Raw genomic sequence first — 18107 nt, forward strand, 5'->3', positions numbered from 1 at the left:
TGTACGCGAGCATCACATTCAAGGAATTTGCCAGTCATGATGATACCGTGCTCTAATAATAATTACACTACCCGTTGCATATTCGAGATTGCACTCAGGCAGTGTTGAAACAAAACAATATTGCATTCAGTTTGAGTGCTGCGTCGTCTGGTGTGATGTGATGGTCCACAAAACTCTACCGACCGTCGCCTCGGATCTTACCACCTCAGATTCACCTGTGCAGCTAAAATTGGAGTGGAAGAGTGCCGATGATAGGTAAGAGAGAGGCGAGAGGTAAGAGAGAAGAGAGGAGAACCGGTGGCCACCTTGTAGAATCACCACCACCGCTGCATGTGTGTGTCTTGTGACGTCATGATTCTCCTCTGGTGTTCTTCGGCCGGTGAGTTCTGAGTTCTGACTTCAGTTCGGTTTTGCGTCGTTTGCCGGCCGGTCACAACTCTCCGCTGGTTCCCTCCATTTTCCCTCATTTCCCTCGTGTTTACATTCACCCCCCACAAAGGAAAAAACGACTTTCACTAATATGTTTATGCATGACTATCAAGTCAACCTGTGAAAACTGTGTGGAACTTTCCCAGACTTCACCTTCGAAACCCGCGTCGCGAAAACGTCGTGTGTGATCCACCTGTTGTTTTGTTTTTGCGGCGAGCTTTTTGTGGTTTTTAATTATTGTTTTGAACTCAAGTGCTGTATTATCTTCTAGTGCCAAAGGAGGATTTATGGTGTACATTAATCGCTACTGGTGTTTCTGATGTGAGTATTCTTTGGTGTCAGAAGTATTTTATTTCATTAAAAGCAATCAAGTTTCTTATCAATTAAAATTACGATAACCTGCTGGTTGCGTCGATTCTCAGTGGTGGTAATTAGGCTACTATAATCTCATTACATTATGAAGTAATTCACATTAATATTCTCCCAATCTACATTAATGCCAAACCTTTTTTCATCCTGTGAGTATTCTTGGAACAGTTTTCACATACGCACATTCAAATTGTCTGTATCTTGTCTTATCTATCAAAGTCGAATATACTGCTACATTGATTCACATTCCCTTTCCCTCAAATTGCATCCATATCTTGCTAATATGTAACTGATTGATTGTTATAAAATTCTTGAATCTTGTCTCTCCAAACAGTAAAAAGACTAGAAATGATAAAGAGACATAAATCTTAGACGACTAAAAGATTTTCAAATTATTCTCTTCTATCTCTTCTATTTAGTAGTTATTCGAAGATGCATAGTTCATGATCATTATCTGAAGAGAAATCATATTGCATTTAATTTACATTCAGTATAATTGATGTGTTGAGTGATATTTATACTTCTGAGAATCAACTACATAAAAGATGAATCAATTTAAAGAATCTTGATTATTATAAGATCTCGTAAGATTATGAAATGTTTTCATTCTTTGATTGGTTTATAATATTTATCTTGCTTGCCTTTGTAAGCATAGCATATTAAATTTATTGTAAAATTCCTCAGCATGACTGAACATTGAAAATTCCTATTTAATAAGATTTCTACTTATATTATATTCTACTTATATTCTATTTGAAAATATAATCCCACATTATACCTGAGATTAAAGGAATACAATAGTAAATAATGTTGATATATTTTACCACTAGAATCGTGATCTCTGTAATATGAATCAACTGATTTAATATCAGTCAGTAGGCTAGGCTTATTATATAAAGTTGTGCTTCCCAGCTCCACCGTCGTGCATTGTTTATTCTGGCAACATTTGCCCTCTATTTTAATTAGAGATATCGCATTGCTTCATTACTCTGTTTTGGATTTTGATCATTCCTATTCTGTTTACCCAGCTAACATCTATCATTTTCCCAATAAAATGACAAAATAATGATTCAATAGGTGAACTTTGATTCGAATTCGTCCTTCTGTTTGCTTGCCATTATCTAGGCTAGATTGTCCAGTTCTCTAGTCTGTTTGAGCAATGACTTTAGAGGTATATGCATGTAAATGATAAATCATCTCCATTTGGAATCTGTGAACAGTTCACTCTAATCTCTCCCTTGGAATATCTCCTCTCAATTTCACATCAATTTCACTTGAAATAACACGTTGTATTCCAATATCAAATGTTTGGCCTTCATTTGTTCTTGTTAAATTGTTTCACCATTATAATACATTTCAAATTCATCAATCATATCATATCATGGATTTGTTAAATTGTTTCCTTATAATAACAAAAATATCGGGGGACCGAGCTTTGCTCTGGAGTGTAAAAGCATAGAAAATTTGTAAAGAAAGATTGAATTTATAGTTTATTTATATTTATTCATTTTCTCAGTCGTACAATTATTTTTACAGTTATATGAGGAGGCACAACAGGCCTATACCCAAAACTGTCCCTTTTCAAATTTATACTACAATCCAGATCAAAATCTTCTACTCTGACAAAAAAAGTTGTATTCAACGTTTGGTGAGTGTATCACTCATCAAAATAACAATTCATTCACACTTCAAAAAACAAACATCAATTATTACAAATAGATATACTATGAGTTCGATTTAGAATGGTATACTATGTTTGCTACCGTACATTATTTGTTAATATACTATGTACTAACAGTATCTAGTTAATTTTTGGACTTTCTGAAGTAAACATGTTTCCTAAAAACAGAGAAATTAATGAAAATAAGTTTTTCTTGCTGAATTTTTTTCTCGTGAGATCAGCTAAATGATCCCACAAATGCACTCGTTCACTCACTTCCATTACGGTATCGACAGAGGACAAAATTTCCAGCTGTTTTTCCAAGGACGTATTTATCCTTTTCATGTCCTTCAGCGAGTTATCCCAGGGTTGCTTCCCAGGGTTAGTGCAATCAAATTTTTATATATTAACCTACTTTGTTCCAAATTTCGTGAGAATCGTTAGAGCCGTTTTCGAGATCCGGTCACATACAGATATAGTAGTTCTGTGCACAGTAGACCTCACGCAGTTTTCTCATCCACAAGTACAGTATCTGATGTCACCTGTTCTAGTTGATTCAGTAAAATCACAATTCACAGTTGAATCATAATTTACTCTTAAAAACTGTTATTTGTTTTCTCCTAGATCGAAAACTCACTTATGTTAATAAACTCAGTTCAGGTTTGAATTTGTCTCCCATATGATGATTTATCCAGTTTCGTGATAATCTTTCCATCTGATGAAAATATTTCTCAACTATTTTGAAATTATTTTTTTTTTCAATCAAGAATATTATAATTTCTTCGGCATTATTCAGTTCATTTAATCATTTTTTATTGACCAAACGTAGTGAGGTCTATGTTTCAACTCGATTTGCTTTTGTCTGTCTGTATGTAACGCGATTACGGCCAAACGCGTAGATAGAATTCGATGAGATTTGTCAGGAATTTTCCTTTTTCAACTGCGCGTCGATGTATACACAAGGTTTTTGAAATTTTGCATTTTAAGGATAATATGAAAAGAAAAGGAATTCCTCCATACTCTGATATCACTATATTATATCATCTACTTTGAAGATGGAATCAATCAGACTATAGAATTATTCATAAACAATCAGCTGACAAGTAATAAGTTATTCATTGCATGCATTACACAGATGTCTGACGACTGTGTCTATTTCTATAAGGTAGGGTTTCAATATGTTTTTCCTACAGTTACCTTGAAAAGTGACCATTCCTGCACTGATTACAGAACGCAAAGAATCACTTTTCCGCTCTAGTGCGCAAAGTATTACTTTGCGTACTCCAGATTTGCAACATGGCAACACAAAATAGTTGGTGGGTTATATGGAGGATTAGTGCACGAAAACAAAAATGAAGTTAGTGACAATGACTGTGGTTAGATTTAGATGATAATCATTTTAACGGCTACCCTACATTTATGATCCCAATCTAGAAATTCAAAACAAGAATAATGTTCATCTAAATCATAATTAAATAATCATCATTTACGAATTCTCATCATTTAATTATAAATAATAGTTCTTTTCTATTGATAATTATTATTTCAACTGCAAGCAATGAGAAAAGTAGCAAATATACATTATAAAGTTCGAATTTTGAGGTTAAATGATTACAGTTCGATATCCATATAAATAAAACACATACTACAATAAATATTCTCTGTTGTCTATGTTATTTTTATGAATATTTTTCAGTTTACTTTGAGCATTTTTCTCGGTAATTTGAGCAAAAGTCTAAATTTCTGAATCCTGTTTCAGTACTTTTTAGCTGGATAAAACAAACTTAGGTTCCTGCTAGGTTGCGCGCTTGTCGGTTCAGCCATCTTGCAGCCATCCCAATGAACTGTTGGTGTATATTTTGAATGCACATTTTTTGTTCTATCTGTATTTTTTCTGATTCTTGAATGAATAAAAATGAGAACTTTGGCTGAGAATTTTCATCTTCAATTGGATTATTAATTTTAAAATGAATTAAGGTTGTTATTAATTACAGCATCACACACACAAACATTTGATGGATCTCAGCCATCATTTTACCCATAATCAACCACTTCTCATATTCAATAGTAACTGCAGGAGAAGTTTAATGTGAAATACGTGAGCAAAGTTCCTCTGCTGCACTCATAAACGTTTCTTTTGGTGCAGCAAACTGTGTCACTTTGCGCACTAGTTGCACAAATAACTATTATGATGCTTGCCCATCAGTATTAATATTCTCACATTTGAAAAACAAATTTAATAGGTGATTGAAAATAAAATAAAAATGATTCAATTCATTTGAAAGAGGAAAATTCCTGCTAAATCTCATCTAATTCTATCTACGCGTTTGGCAGTTATCGCGTTACATACAGACAGACAAAAGCGAATCGAGTTGAACAGACCTCACTACGTTCGGTCAATAAGCATCTAAATATCTAAACAGAAATTGTTCATTCATATCCAATAGGATATGATTTATAGGATTTCATAGGATTATAAGGTTTTCAGTCCCATTATCGACGTCCCATAGAATTATATCAATAGTAAACTTTTGGCCTGTTCCTTTCTAATGTGATTGATTTTAACAATTGATTTACTATATTTTGGAGCAGATGACGATTTTGTGTTTAGCTCTACAAAAAATGTCATACCAATGAGACATTATTCCAAGTTTGATTATAGTCCCCATGATATGTTAGGGTATCTTGTTGAATTGATTATCCATAAATTCGATTACGATCTAATTCTAATTCTTATAAATTATAACGAATCTAATTCCTATGTTTAATCTATGTTCTTCATGTTTATTATTGCTCAGTATTGTGTCTTCGTGTGGTTTTATTCAAGCCTCGAATCAGTTATACCATACTGCTATCTGCTGTGATTGATGTAATTTCACAAATATTGTATTCATTTCCAATCGATGATTTCTCTTGAAAAATGTCTTCATCAACCAATGTTACTTTATTTAGAGTACTTGAAAATGTTTCACAATCTCCTATGATACGTGTGTATCCTTACCACATAATAATAATAACGTGAATAATTATTTCAGATAGCATGTTTTCGCCCTTGAATCTTTGTAAAGTTCATAGATATAAACAGCTTTACATTATTATGAAAAACCTTGTCGTTAATTGATTTCATTAACGCAGTGTTTTCTGGATTCACTCCACGTTATCTAATATTTGGCTGTACTGATTATAATAATCGTGAGCTTGATCTTGAATTAAGTTTAGAACGCGCAGGAATGTGAATGTGTGTAACGAGACAGGTGCTCATGCATTGCAGGTGATTCGTGTTTCAGTTTAAAAAGCTGTCTGTTTCGTTGTCTGCATAATATTATATTCAGCAAATGTGAATTCATAATACTGTATACATATTTTCCATTTAGCCTACCTCCAGAAATGGCGAATGTGAATATAATGTGGAAATGTGAATATTATGTGAAAATGTGAATTTATAATATTTTCTCAGTTCTAAACTACACCATCTGCTTGAAAAAGTGGTCGAATTGTGAACTTTCATTTATATTTGCGGAAACCCCGAAAATGTCTTCAGTTGTCATTCTGAAACCTCCATCTGCCTTGTTTCATCCTTCAAACAAGAATGATTGCCAGAGTTTTAAAGGGAAAATTACTTTGGAATGGACATTGTAAATATTTTTCATTTCAAAGACTATGAAAGTTATGAGAAGTAAAGCAGCTGGTAGACTTTAAAATAATAAGTAGTTGTACTTAAAATATATAAAAATTCAATAATTCTGCATATAAAACACTCATTCATATGCCAAATCGTCCGTTAAAGAATCATTGTGGAACTTACTAGAGGAATACGATACTCGTGGGACTGACATCCACTGAGAAAACTGCAGTAGTATTAAACCTTTATTGCTTTTCGTTCAGAATAATTAATCCTGCAGAAGAAGCCGATGTTTTTGTCGTTCTAAAATGATATTTTATGTGGAATATCTCAGCATAAGTGGATCTTACTCTTGTAACATTTATTTAGTCTTTTAAGACTTTATTACCTCGCAAGTGGAATCTGCCATATTCTTGGGATTCGAAACAGTTGCAGAGTCCAAATGCCACATAATTTCATACATTGATAGGCTAATGCATAAATAAGCTTAGCCCTTCAAGTAGCTTCTAAGCCACGTAATTTACATCTTCTGAATAGTATGTTGTGATTTTTATGAACATTTATTTCTTCCATAACTCATAACAGGTATGAGTTTGTTGAAATTAAGATTGTCAATTCTGTTAGTTTTATCACTCTGTTAAAGCACTCAATAAATGCAGTAAATAAATAGAATAAATGCAACTTTCTGTTTGGCTATAAGTCACAACTGCTTGTTTGTATACAAGGTAGAGAATTTATTAGTGATCATTACCAGAGCTACGAGTTACAGCTCAGTAATGGCTGTGAGAATCATACATGAACGTCTCTCTTCATTTCAGTTGTTTACGTATTTGTTTTTGTTGCAAAGTTGAGTCTACTTCACCAGAAAGCTAATACTTTGTTGGATGAATAGGCCTAGCTCTTATGTGAACTATCCGGCGGATTTCTACATGCGGGTTTCTAAACTATTTTAATACTAGTATTTCCTCTCACACCTCCGGGCTGTTAAAGCATACTATCCCATGAACAATAATTGGTTGAACTACTCGTATGCTATTTTAGAAAAACATGTTGAATGGAATAGGAAGAACATATTGAAATTCGTGAAGTTATAGTAAAACTAGTAATTTGAATAGAATAAAAAAATACATGGCATATTGAGATTCGATCTTAAATAATAATTGATAATAAAATATAGAATGTTTAGTGAATAATTTCTTCCTGAGCTTCATTCCGAATCAGACTATACTGGCTATTAATCCAGTAAAGAAAAGGAGTCCTATTCCGAATACAATAATAATTTTAATCTGTTTCAAAAGCTCTTTGATTTAGCATAGGTTGTCCAGACGTCCCGAAAAACAGGATTATCCCTGTTTTCTTACCCAAAGTCCCGGTGTCCCGAAAAAGTTTTCTGAGGACCATGTCGCCATCTACGATCAACGCTAAACCACGTTTACTTGTAAATATGGTTGCACTTATTATAATGTGTTTCATTCGGGGCTAAAACGAACAGCTCATATTTTTCCCTTTAAACCGAGTATCTGCATACGGGCCTGAATTGCTTGGAAGTCCCGGAATTTTGTGTTGAATAACTTGTTTGTAAATTTGTGAACTTCATGAATTAACGCAATTTTCAGGTCGAAGTGAAATTTCAGGGAAGGGGTAGAAGGTGGATATCGAAAGTGTTCCGGTTTTGTCTGAAAAATTGATGTGGACACCTTAATTCAGGAGCATTGCAAACATGGAATAAATGTAATATTATAATCTGGTAGGAAAGCTCATATAGATTCGATTTAGCGTCAATGAAGACTGAATGAGATTTCGTGTGAGAACATCAACATGTTACAGAACTGGTTCAGGACGGTACTGAGCTATAGTGGAATCCACTATGAATTGTCAGCATTCCCTATTATTTAAACCAACGCTTTAAATTCTACCAATGCTGACGGTTTGAAGTTAGTATCACTCCAACCGATAAGCATCATTGATACTCATGCCCAATAATGTAGACCAAAACCGTTTTCGTGTTAATTACGGCGTGAACAATTTTCACGGCTTTTTGGCTCTTTGCGTTGAGCCGGAAAATTAGTTACAGATGAAGGTTATCGTTTCTCACATCCGTTTAGTTAGACCTAGTTATTGTTACCTCTCTATTTCAACAAATAACTCGTTTCATTGCGACTGTAATCTTGATTTGGAGTCGTGGCATTCGCCAACACCAATCATGGCTTTACTGGCCGTATTTTCTCAATTCTTACACTTCTTTTCTGAATTCGTGTTGTTGCATTACATGGCTCGCTTTTTCATCAATTATCGAAGAATAGGAGAGTGCAAACAGGCTGGAATTAATGAGCTCTTGGTGAATTATGACATTAAATTGTGAAATAATCCATAGATTCAGTCTTTTCTTAAAGTTCATTGAGGATAGCATGACGAAGTAAAATAATAAATCTTGTCGAGCATGATTATTTGTTCTCATCATTATTATTTCAATTTCTGTTTGTTTTCGATTTCAACACCTAATAATGAATTATGTAAATACTTTTCTATTCCAACACTCTTGAATAATGACAATGAAGATACTTGATGATGGAAAAGGTATGGAATGAAATATTCGTAGAAGATGATAAAGTTTGTTAAAGAGTGCAGGATAATATGATTGTGACAAGGCACTGTTAAATTTCCAATTATTCGAAATAATTCTGACCGTATGAGTTGTATGAGTTGTATGAGTTAGAGAATATTCATCAGTCATTCATTGAGCGGTAGGAGGATGAATAATGGACATATTTTTACTTATTCAAATTTGTTCGTTCTTGACCTCTTCTGCGGTTTCATGAGTAGAGAATAATAGTATTTATCTACAACCAAAACATGTGAATAACAATTTTATTGTTCTGGAATTTTTCTCAAACAAAATTATCCATGAAAAAATATTTGATAAATTTCATTTCAAATCAAAAGTTGGAATTTCAATTTTCCATTGGTAAACTTGTTACATTAATTTGAAAAATGAAATTTCACTTCAAGACTCAATTTAAAAATTCTAAGACTGTTCTTGTATTTTCTTCAACCTTTTCCAGGGCTGCCAGGTGTATCCAAGCTTCAATGTGGAATCTAATATATTGTGAAATCATCGTATAAGTTATACAATTACCTGGACACTCATGTTTGAACAACGTAACAGTGGTCAAATATAATAAGGGTACCCCCTTATCGTTCTTTAAGACGGCATCCCTGTAACAAACTAAGCCTTGTAAGTAGTTCTCATAGAATATTTATACGATCATCTTGATAGGCTTAAGACTTATTCATGAGCCGAAGTCCTGTTGTAGTTGTAGGTTACTATCTCCTAGTAGTCGTCAAGATTCCAAGAATCTGTCAGGAAAATGTAAGGAATAAAAGGATGGAATCTCTGAAGTTGAAAGCTATTGGATTTGAAGAAGGTAGTCCAAATATGCTGTCAATCCCAGCTCTATCTCATTAAAATAATTATTAATTTATTATAGAAGACAACATTTGAATTTGAATACACTTCGTTATAGGATATTTTCATAAGTAGTTGGTCTTCTAATTGATGTGATTCATATCTCAGCATGGCCTTACTACTACTGTATTGTTGTTGAATAATACTTATTCATTTGGACTGCATTCATTTTTAGCTAAAATATTATTATCTTAGCTAGAAAACAATCCTACATTCAATTTTGTTCGTAACAGTGGGATGTCAACTTGGTTTAATCGGACCTTTAAAGTTCAACTCCAGAGACTCTCCAGTCTCTCTATAATACAGTATATCAATTATCAAATGCATTCATGAATCTCTTCAATCATTTATTATAATGTATACTTACTCCTCTGTTATTCTACCTTCTAAGTTTCGACCAGTTTGTGTTCTTCACTGGTTACTATAATTTATTGTTTGTTGGACTTCAAACAGAAGCAGCCAGCGGTTTTCAATTATCATCCTCTAATATTGTTCGCCATTATTCTTCTTCGATCTCGAATTTTCCATTGCCTAGCCAGGTCACCCGTTCCAACACTTAGGTATGAGATTCCACCAGAAACATCCACTTGTGAATTCTCACTTTAATTATATTCTTGTTGTAATTCCTGTTTGTCGCAACTGCAATTCTTATTCGTTCGGATACTTTGCTCATCCTCTCTGATGTCTATATTTTGTATTCCGATCGAAACGAACATACAAATAAATAATGCATGTTCGCCTCATTACAAGGATTCTATCAGTCGGCGAATGAAACTGGCCCAAAATGGAAGGAAGGCAACGAACGAATGCAGTCAGCGCAGTCAGCAGTCAGCAGTCAGCAGTCAGCCAATGCACAAAATCGAATAAAGAACGGACAATTGTGGAATTCACTTTAGACTGACACAATTCCGTATGTATATCGCCAGCGCTTGCTATTCAACTTTGCTGACTGTTTGAAGTGAATCTCACCAGGAAATTATATTAACAGACATGCGACAATGTTGAGTTGATTAGACATGACGACCACAGTAGAAATTTTAATGAGCCCTCTTGACCCTGCCAGGATGGATGGGTATGATGATGGATCTGCAACAACAGAATGATGTTCATTCTCTGAACTCATCTAACAATGATTGTCATTCAACGTATCAACAGTCGAACAGCATCTACTCATACGTGATCCTTTTTATTAAAAGTACTAGAAAATATGACCATCATAAGTTGGCAAATAGGAATTTCCCTTAGGAACAATAAGATATTGTTAGGAATTTTCCCGTTTTGGAAGAGATTGATGAGTGTCCTTATTAATATTATTGCAGAATGTTTAAATGTTTAAATTTTAAATGTTTAAATGTTTAAATGTTTAAATGTTTAAATTTTAAATGTTTAAATGTTTAAATGTTTAAATGTTTAAATTTTAAATGTTTAAATGTTTAAATTTTAAATGTTTAAATTTTAAATGTTTAAATGTTTAAATGTTTAAATGTTTAAATGTTTAAATGTTTAAATGTTTAAATGTTTAAATGTTTAAATGTTAAATGTTAAATGTTAAATGTTTAAATGTTTAAATGTTTAAATGTTTAAATGTTTAAATGTTTAAATGTTTAAATGTTTAAATGTTTAAATGTTTAAATGTTTAAATGTTTATATGTTGCGCATTTACGGCGAAAAGCGGTAATAGATTCTCATGAAATTTGACAGGTATGTTCCTTTTCTAATTGCGCGTCGATGTATATACAAGGTTTTTGGAAATTTTGCATTTCAAGGATAATATAAAAGGAAAAAGGAGCTTCCTCCATACGCCAATATTAGAGTAAAAATCAGAAAATATAGAATTTTTCATCATAAATCAGCTGACAAGACAGTGATTACACAGATGTGTGGAGAAGCCAGTCTATTGCTGTATTCCCATAAGGTCTATAGTTTCAATCAGGTACTTGTGGGTGAGAATACTGCGTGAGGTCTACTGTTCACAGAAATACTAGTAGTTTTTGGAATAAGACTTGCCGGTTATAGCATGAATGCGTATAGTATAATAGAATAGAATTGCTGTCTCTATTTTGACCATAAAGGGCGGAGTTAGGGCTCAGCCAGCCCTCTCCTACACTCAACCATTCGATGTATATACTGTATAGTGATTGGGAAGTGGATTGTCATGCAGATAATCGTATAGGAAATAGGATATTCTTCTATTATCTGTAATTCCATTCTAAGTGTTATATTGGAATTGGTGAGAAGCACATATAACTCTCGGAAACCTTACTAGCCTAAGGAAATTCTTTAACACTCAAAATTTCATTGCTGAAAATGTTTTGACTCTTATTTCACCCTTAAACTTGGTGAAATAATGGCTTAAATCTTTTAAAAATTCAGAATATGAAAGTTTTAATCAGCATGAAGATCACTCCTCACTCACTTTCGTATTGTGAAGGATTGAATGGAAACTTTGAAGCTGCATGCATGTAAGTCGAATAAATCGCCTTTTATGAAGTTGTTTCCTCACTGCTAATTTGTAGCTGGAATTCTTCTAACAACTTGACGATGAAGTTGTAGATTGGCTACGGATATTATAGTTGTTGATGTGCTAGAATAACAGGTTTCTTATGTCTCAATTCGAGTGGCTTAATGTTTGCCATAAATCACTGCTCGAAAAGATCGGAGAAAGTAGCTGCTCTTGTACGATCAACAGCAGTGAAATCTAGTGTCATGTGTCGTCCGGCGTGTGTGTGAAGCTTACCTATATGTGGTCGAAGATTATTATCTGGAAACGTTGAAAAATAAGACGTCTTCTTCTGTCCACAACAAGCAATGCATCCAGTGACCAAACCAATATCTCAGAACGGTTGAAAAATTCATGTTTTGGTGTGACTAGTGTCTACTGGTGATACTCTTGAACAAGAAGTATGTTGTATGTCGTTCTTCAAGTTGTCACCAAATAAAAATAAGCTGAAAATCACGTGATTTTACCAAGAACGCATGAAGAATTATATGTTGTGCTGTGTTTCATTCGATCGCGTGCTTCCTATTGCATCAAGATCAAGTTAGGATCTTCATAAATATAATATAATATTCATTATGATACAATAAAGTGTATAGTTATATTCCATCCTTTAAATCCTAGATCAATGATGATATTCATAAAAATGGAAACACTTCAAGCCTAAATCCTTTAATCCGGGTGTTTAACTTCTATGAACTTGATTGGACGAATGTGTATGGAAAGTCGATTTTATGGTGATACAAGAAAGGAAGCTTTTTTTGTTTCAGCATTAATTTAATGAAATCAAATCATATTCTTCTTTAAAATAATTAGAATGTAAGCTATTATAGAATCTCACGTAGTTGAACTAACTAGGTATTAAAAAATACTTTTCAAAGTAGCTCCATACATTTAAAAAATACAGAATATGAAATATGCTGACAACTTCAAATGTCATTGTGATTTGTGTCATAGTTTCATTGTTATTCCAGTATCCTTAAATTTTACACCCGATTGTGAATGAATGTATACAGTTTAATATACATGCTACATAAATTCATAGTAGACTAGACTAGAACATGAATTCCACTCTTGATCACGTTGATGGGAACACACAATAAGTTTGACCTTTCCTTAGCGATTCTGAATTTTATACATGCTATGCCTACTGAATTAATGTGCGGCTTAATAATATCATGATCGTTTTCCGACATGATGTCTTATGAACATGCACCATTATCATGCGTAGACAGGCAGGAAATTCAGCATTTACAAATGTTAATTTCAATGGTAATTATTATAAGTTCTGCAATTGGATACGATATTCTGCATCCGATTGCGTCAAGATCAAGTTAGGATCTTCATAAATATAATATAATATTCATTATGATACAATAAAGTGTATAGTTATATTCCATCCTTTAAATCCTAGATCAATGATGATATTCATAAAAATGGAAACACTTCAAGCCTAAATCCTTTAATCCGGGTGTTTAACTTCTATGAACTTGATTGGACGAATGTGTATGGAAAGTCGATTTTATGGTGATACAAGAAAGGAAGCTTTTTTTGTTTCAGCATTAATTTAATGAAATCAAATCTTATTCATCTTTAAAATAATTAGAATGTAAGCTATTATAGAATCTCACGTAGTTGAACTAACTAGGTATTAAAAAAATACTTTTCAAAGTAGCTCCATACATTTAAAAAATACATGAATATGAAATATGCTGACAACTTCAAATGTCATTGTGATTTGTGTCATAGTTTCATTGTTATTCCAGTATCCTTAAATTTTACACCCGATTGTGAATGAATGTACACAGTTTAATATACATGCTACATAAATTCATAGTAGACTAGACTAGAACATGAATTCCACTCTTGATCACGTTGATGGGAACACACAATAAGTTTGACCTTTCCTTAGCGATTCTGAATTTTATACATGCTATGCCTACTGAATTAATGTGCGGCTTAATAATATCATGATCGTTTTCCGACATGATGTCTTATGAACATGCACCATTATCATGCGTAGACAGGCAGGAAATTCAGCATTTACAAATGTTAATTTCAATGGTAATTATTATAAGTTCTGCAATTGGATACGATATTCTGCATCCGATTGCGTAGAGAATGCATCTTATCATGACTAATAACACGACAAAATAACATTGCAACATGGCACATTGATCCAACTAGATAGGTCAATTTTCATCCTATAACGTGGTCTCAAGACTATGCATCCTGTATGAAATCAATTGAACCAGGGAATTATTGTCACCCACATACAATTTTTGAATGAATTCCTACACATCATAAAACAATATAATAAGCTACGGTTGAGAGAATGGGGTTTGAAACTATTTAGATTTAAAATTTGAACGAAGATCTTAGTCTAAGCTTGAGATTGTACTTAGCCTATGAAATGCAAACCATTCACATTTTACATTCAAAAATGGGAAAGTAGCACTTTCAATTAAAGTACCACATAATAAAAAAACATGTAAAACAGAAATAGTTCAATTGAATTTTGATAATGAACAATGCTTTTTATTCATGTTATTAATTGAATATTTTACAAGCATGAAGGTCATGCAATTCGCAAATATCTATTCAATTTTGGAATTAGGTTCTCCAACATTGTATTATTCTATTTTATCGATCATTCTCAATAACTGTGTTTTTCTTTCCTTCCAAATAAATGTATTGTTCTCAATAGAATTTCAAATTCAAACTATTTTGAAGATCATGAAGCACAGTTTGTCCACCTAGGTTTCATTAAATTGTAAATTATGTCATGAGTAGTTGAACTTGAAGAGAAGATAGTGGCTTTTCTCATGTGTAGTGTGTACTAGAACCAACCAACATACGAGTACATAGGCGGCGGCGGCGGTGGTAGTGATGAACATCCTAAATAAAATATAACATGCGCAGACCCAACGCACGTTATCATTAGCTCACCCATAGTCAAATTCACTATCAACTGTCAGCATTACTTATAGATAACATCAACGCTTCCCGCTCATTTAAGGCTGACAGTTTGAAATGAATGTTAAGTGAGCCAGTGGGCATTGTGAAGTTCATAAGAAAGGAGCGAGCGAACTTGATTGCAGTAACAGCCTCAGAGGCCGGGGGTCTTCCTGGGGCCTCTCTCTTTCAGTCCTGGAGGCCTCCTCTTCCTTCCTATCCTTCCTTTCCTCCTTCACACATCCTTCTTCCTCAGCTGTTCCGCATCCTCCTGTGCCCTGGCGGCGGACAGAGTGATTGCTGGCAACGGAACAGGTTTGCCTTTCTTGACCACACAGTCAGCAATGCAAGATGGAGAGCCGCGGCCACGGCCACAGTGATATCGCAAACACTCTTCACCAATGCACTCACTGCACATTACTCATATTATTCACTTGCCTAGAATCAGATCAAACACTTCGCGTAGAGGTTATGATAAACGTTCTGAGATTGTGAGTGGTGATCTGCTGCCGAAAAAATCGAACAGACACAGATGAATTTTTTTCTAGATTGGAGATTGTTGATTGTTGGAGTTACCTAACCACATTTCTATCTCACTCATGTATTCAAAAAATGTAGGTTGTGTTAGTATTTTGCAAATTATCTGTGTAAAGGTATAGAATTGAGTTGAGAAGATCATAAAATGTTGCAATAATAATAAATGAATGAAATTACAATAAGCTAAATATGAATTTCAATAAGCGTAGCATCAGCTGATGATAAATAATGGAGTTCGCATTTCCGAGGCGCTCAAGTCTGTACGCACCTATACATGCACATTACAGTATTGATGAACTACTAAATGATTTCCACTTTATGGAGCACTGAATGAAATTTTGCTCATTGGAGCACAAATGTTATTATTGCTATGAATATCGAAGAGTTGGCATTTAAATTTCACACAGTAAAGTTGAATTTGCAGAGCAGTGAAGACTAGGTGGGTGACATTTTGCTGCTACTACTATTTCCTGCATACTTGTCACTTGTCACTAAGCTTAGTGGGCTTCTGACCGTGAACTCACATTTCCTGTGACTTGAACCCGCAGGCTGGTAGACCAAAAATAGTGCGGTAGCTGTCACCAGAAGCTGTTAAATAATAACGTGCATTGTGGTTGCACCTAGTATATACTAGGTTGCTACTTTACATTGGACTTTATGCAGTAAGGCACTTGAGACATTTTTACGATGTTTGCACTTTCCCTATGGGGTTGCTCATCAAAGCTTTAGAGAGAAGGTACATAGAATGCACTTGCTTTTGAAACTGGATTAAACTTGATTACTTCATGAAATAAGTTTTAATTTGTTTATTTGGGCGTTCATAGTATTGTTTGGAGATGTATAGTTTCTCTATGTATTCTGATGACTATTTTCATTGTGAGACTTCAGATACTTACAAATTCTTTATCGTTTCAAATGAAATAATTCCCAATCCAATCAACTATTCATTTCACTATTATTTCCTTGATCTCTTCAATTCAAGCGGAGCATTCTTCTTTCTCAATTACATTCAAGATTCTTCGAATTTTTTGAAAAAAAAAATATTCTGTAGGAATTTCCTTCCAATTTATTTCTGATCTTCCAACAACCTGCTTCGGGGATACAATGGTGAAGTTTTAAAAATTCGAAGTGTGTGGTTTTGAACGCAGGTGTCGAATATTATAGCGTCTGGAAATCATTAGAGAAGGTTCAGGTAGTAGTAACCAGTAAGCCGACTGTGGAAGAGCATGTCATTCAAGGCATCAATAATGCGTTTGAGCCATTCCTGAATAATCGTATTATGTGGAAAACATTAAACAGCACTATTCTTCAACCGACCCTGGCTGCTACTGTCCTATCCCAAGGTTTTGTTTGTTGGCGTTGTTGATCCCCAATTTCTGTTCGTAAGAGGGATCCGCTGTTAGTTGTCATCGTTGGTATGCTTCCCAAGTACATCGATATTTTTGAGATCATTACCTTCGTAATCTAGAAACTTCGGTACGATTTATCAAACATTCCTCCGACTTCCACATCAGTGGATTATTATCAGTGACAGTACAATAAGCTAAATATAAATTTCAATAAGTGTAGCATCAGCTGATGATAAATAATGGAGTTCGCATTTCCGAGGCGCTCAAGTCTGTACGCACCTATACATTGTCACGTGGTAATTTAATACCACCAAATATTTTAAAATGAACCAATGAATTTTAATAGAACTATAAAATGGAAAGAAGGTTAGACCTAGTCAAAGGATAAATCAATTTAAATCAGGTATTATTAGCGATTAGGAGTAATAGCATTATCAAAAACGATAAGAAAACATGTATAATTGTGATTCAATAACTATGAGAACCCATTGGTAAGATCAAAAATTATAAAGCGGCTTACTTATTATTGGCGGATTATAAAAAAATAAAAGTGCATGAACATTGAGGTTAGAATTATTGTTTACATTTTGAAAAGAATTAGTCTATCTTGAATAAATCAATAATTATTAGAATCAATGCTGAACGAATCAGCTGATTATTCGATCAACCAGTATAACAGGTTGAATTATATAAAATTACTCACAAAGGATATATTATGTATACTAAAGGAAGTCGATGTGTAGAAATACGAACAACCATTATTTCTGTATAAATATTTATTATAATCTAAAAAAGCATGATAAATCAAGAGTATACAAAACTCATATAAAAAACTAAATGTATTAAAATCGTATGTTATGATTTATTTATGAAATCAATTTAAGATAAACACTCCATATATTTGTATAAAAACTTTTTTTTATTTAATTTTTTCTATTATAAAGTCGAGGAAGCCCTGTTTCCAAGCCGACCATTATATCGAGTTTAGTAAATTGAAGACCAATCAGAGAGTAGCTTACAGAATTATTCTTGGAAGAGACAAATTTTTCTGAAAACCTCCTTCTTCTGGCTTAAGATCTTGACCTGAGAGGATGCACATAGATTTTAGGGTTCTTTCTTCCTCTTTTTTAAATTTTAAAACTATTAAGCCAAACCCTTTTTTAATGTGAAATATTTGTATTAAATGTTAAATTATCTGTGAACTCAGTGCTGTCAAAGAGTTC

At 33.6% G+C, this 18107-nt stretch overlaps 1 protein-coding gene across 2 annotated transcripts in view; it reads left to right on the forward strand.

The window, feature by feature from the left end:
- Window positions 1-367: 367 nt before the first annotated feature.
- The window catches only part of LOC111052918, a 158739-nt gene continuing 140999 nt past the window's right edge, over window positions 368-18107 (forward strand). The window contains exon 1 of one of the 2 annotated variants that reach the window (XM_039430381.1): window positions 368-750. The gene's annotated coding sequence lies outside the window, so the exon portion shown is untranslated. The remainder of the gene's footprint in view (window positions 751-18107) is intronic. The other variant, XM_039430382.1, reaches the window with a different exon arrangement.

This window comes from Nilaparvata lugens, chromosome 6 (assembly GCF_014356525.2).
Source record: "Nilaparvata lugens isolate BPH chromosome 6, ASM1435652v1, whole genome shotgun sequence".
NCBI classification, from domain to species: Eukaryota; Metazoa; Arthropoda; class Insecta; order Hemiptera; family Delphacidae; genus Nilaparvata; species Nilaparvata lugens.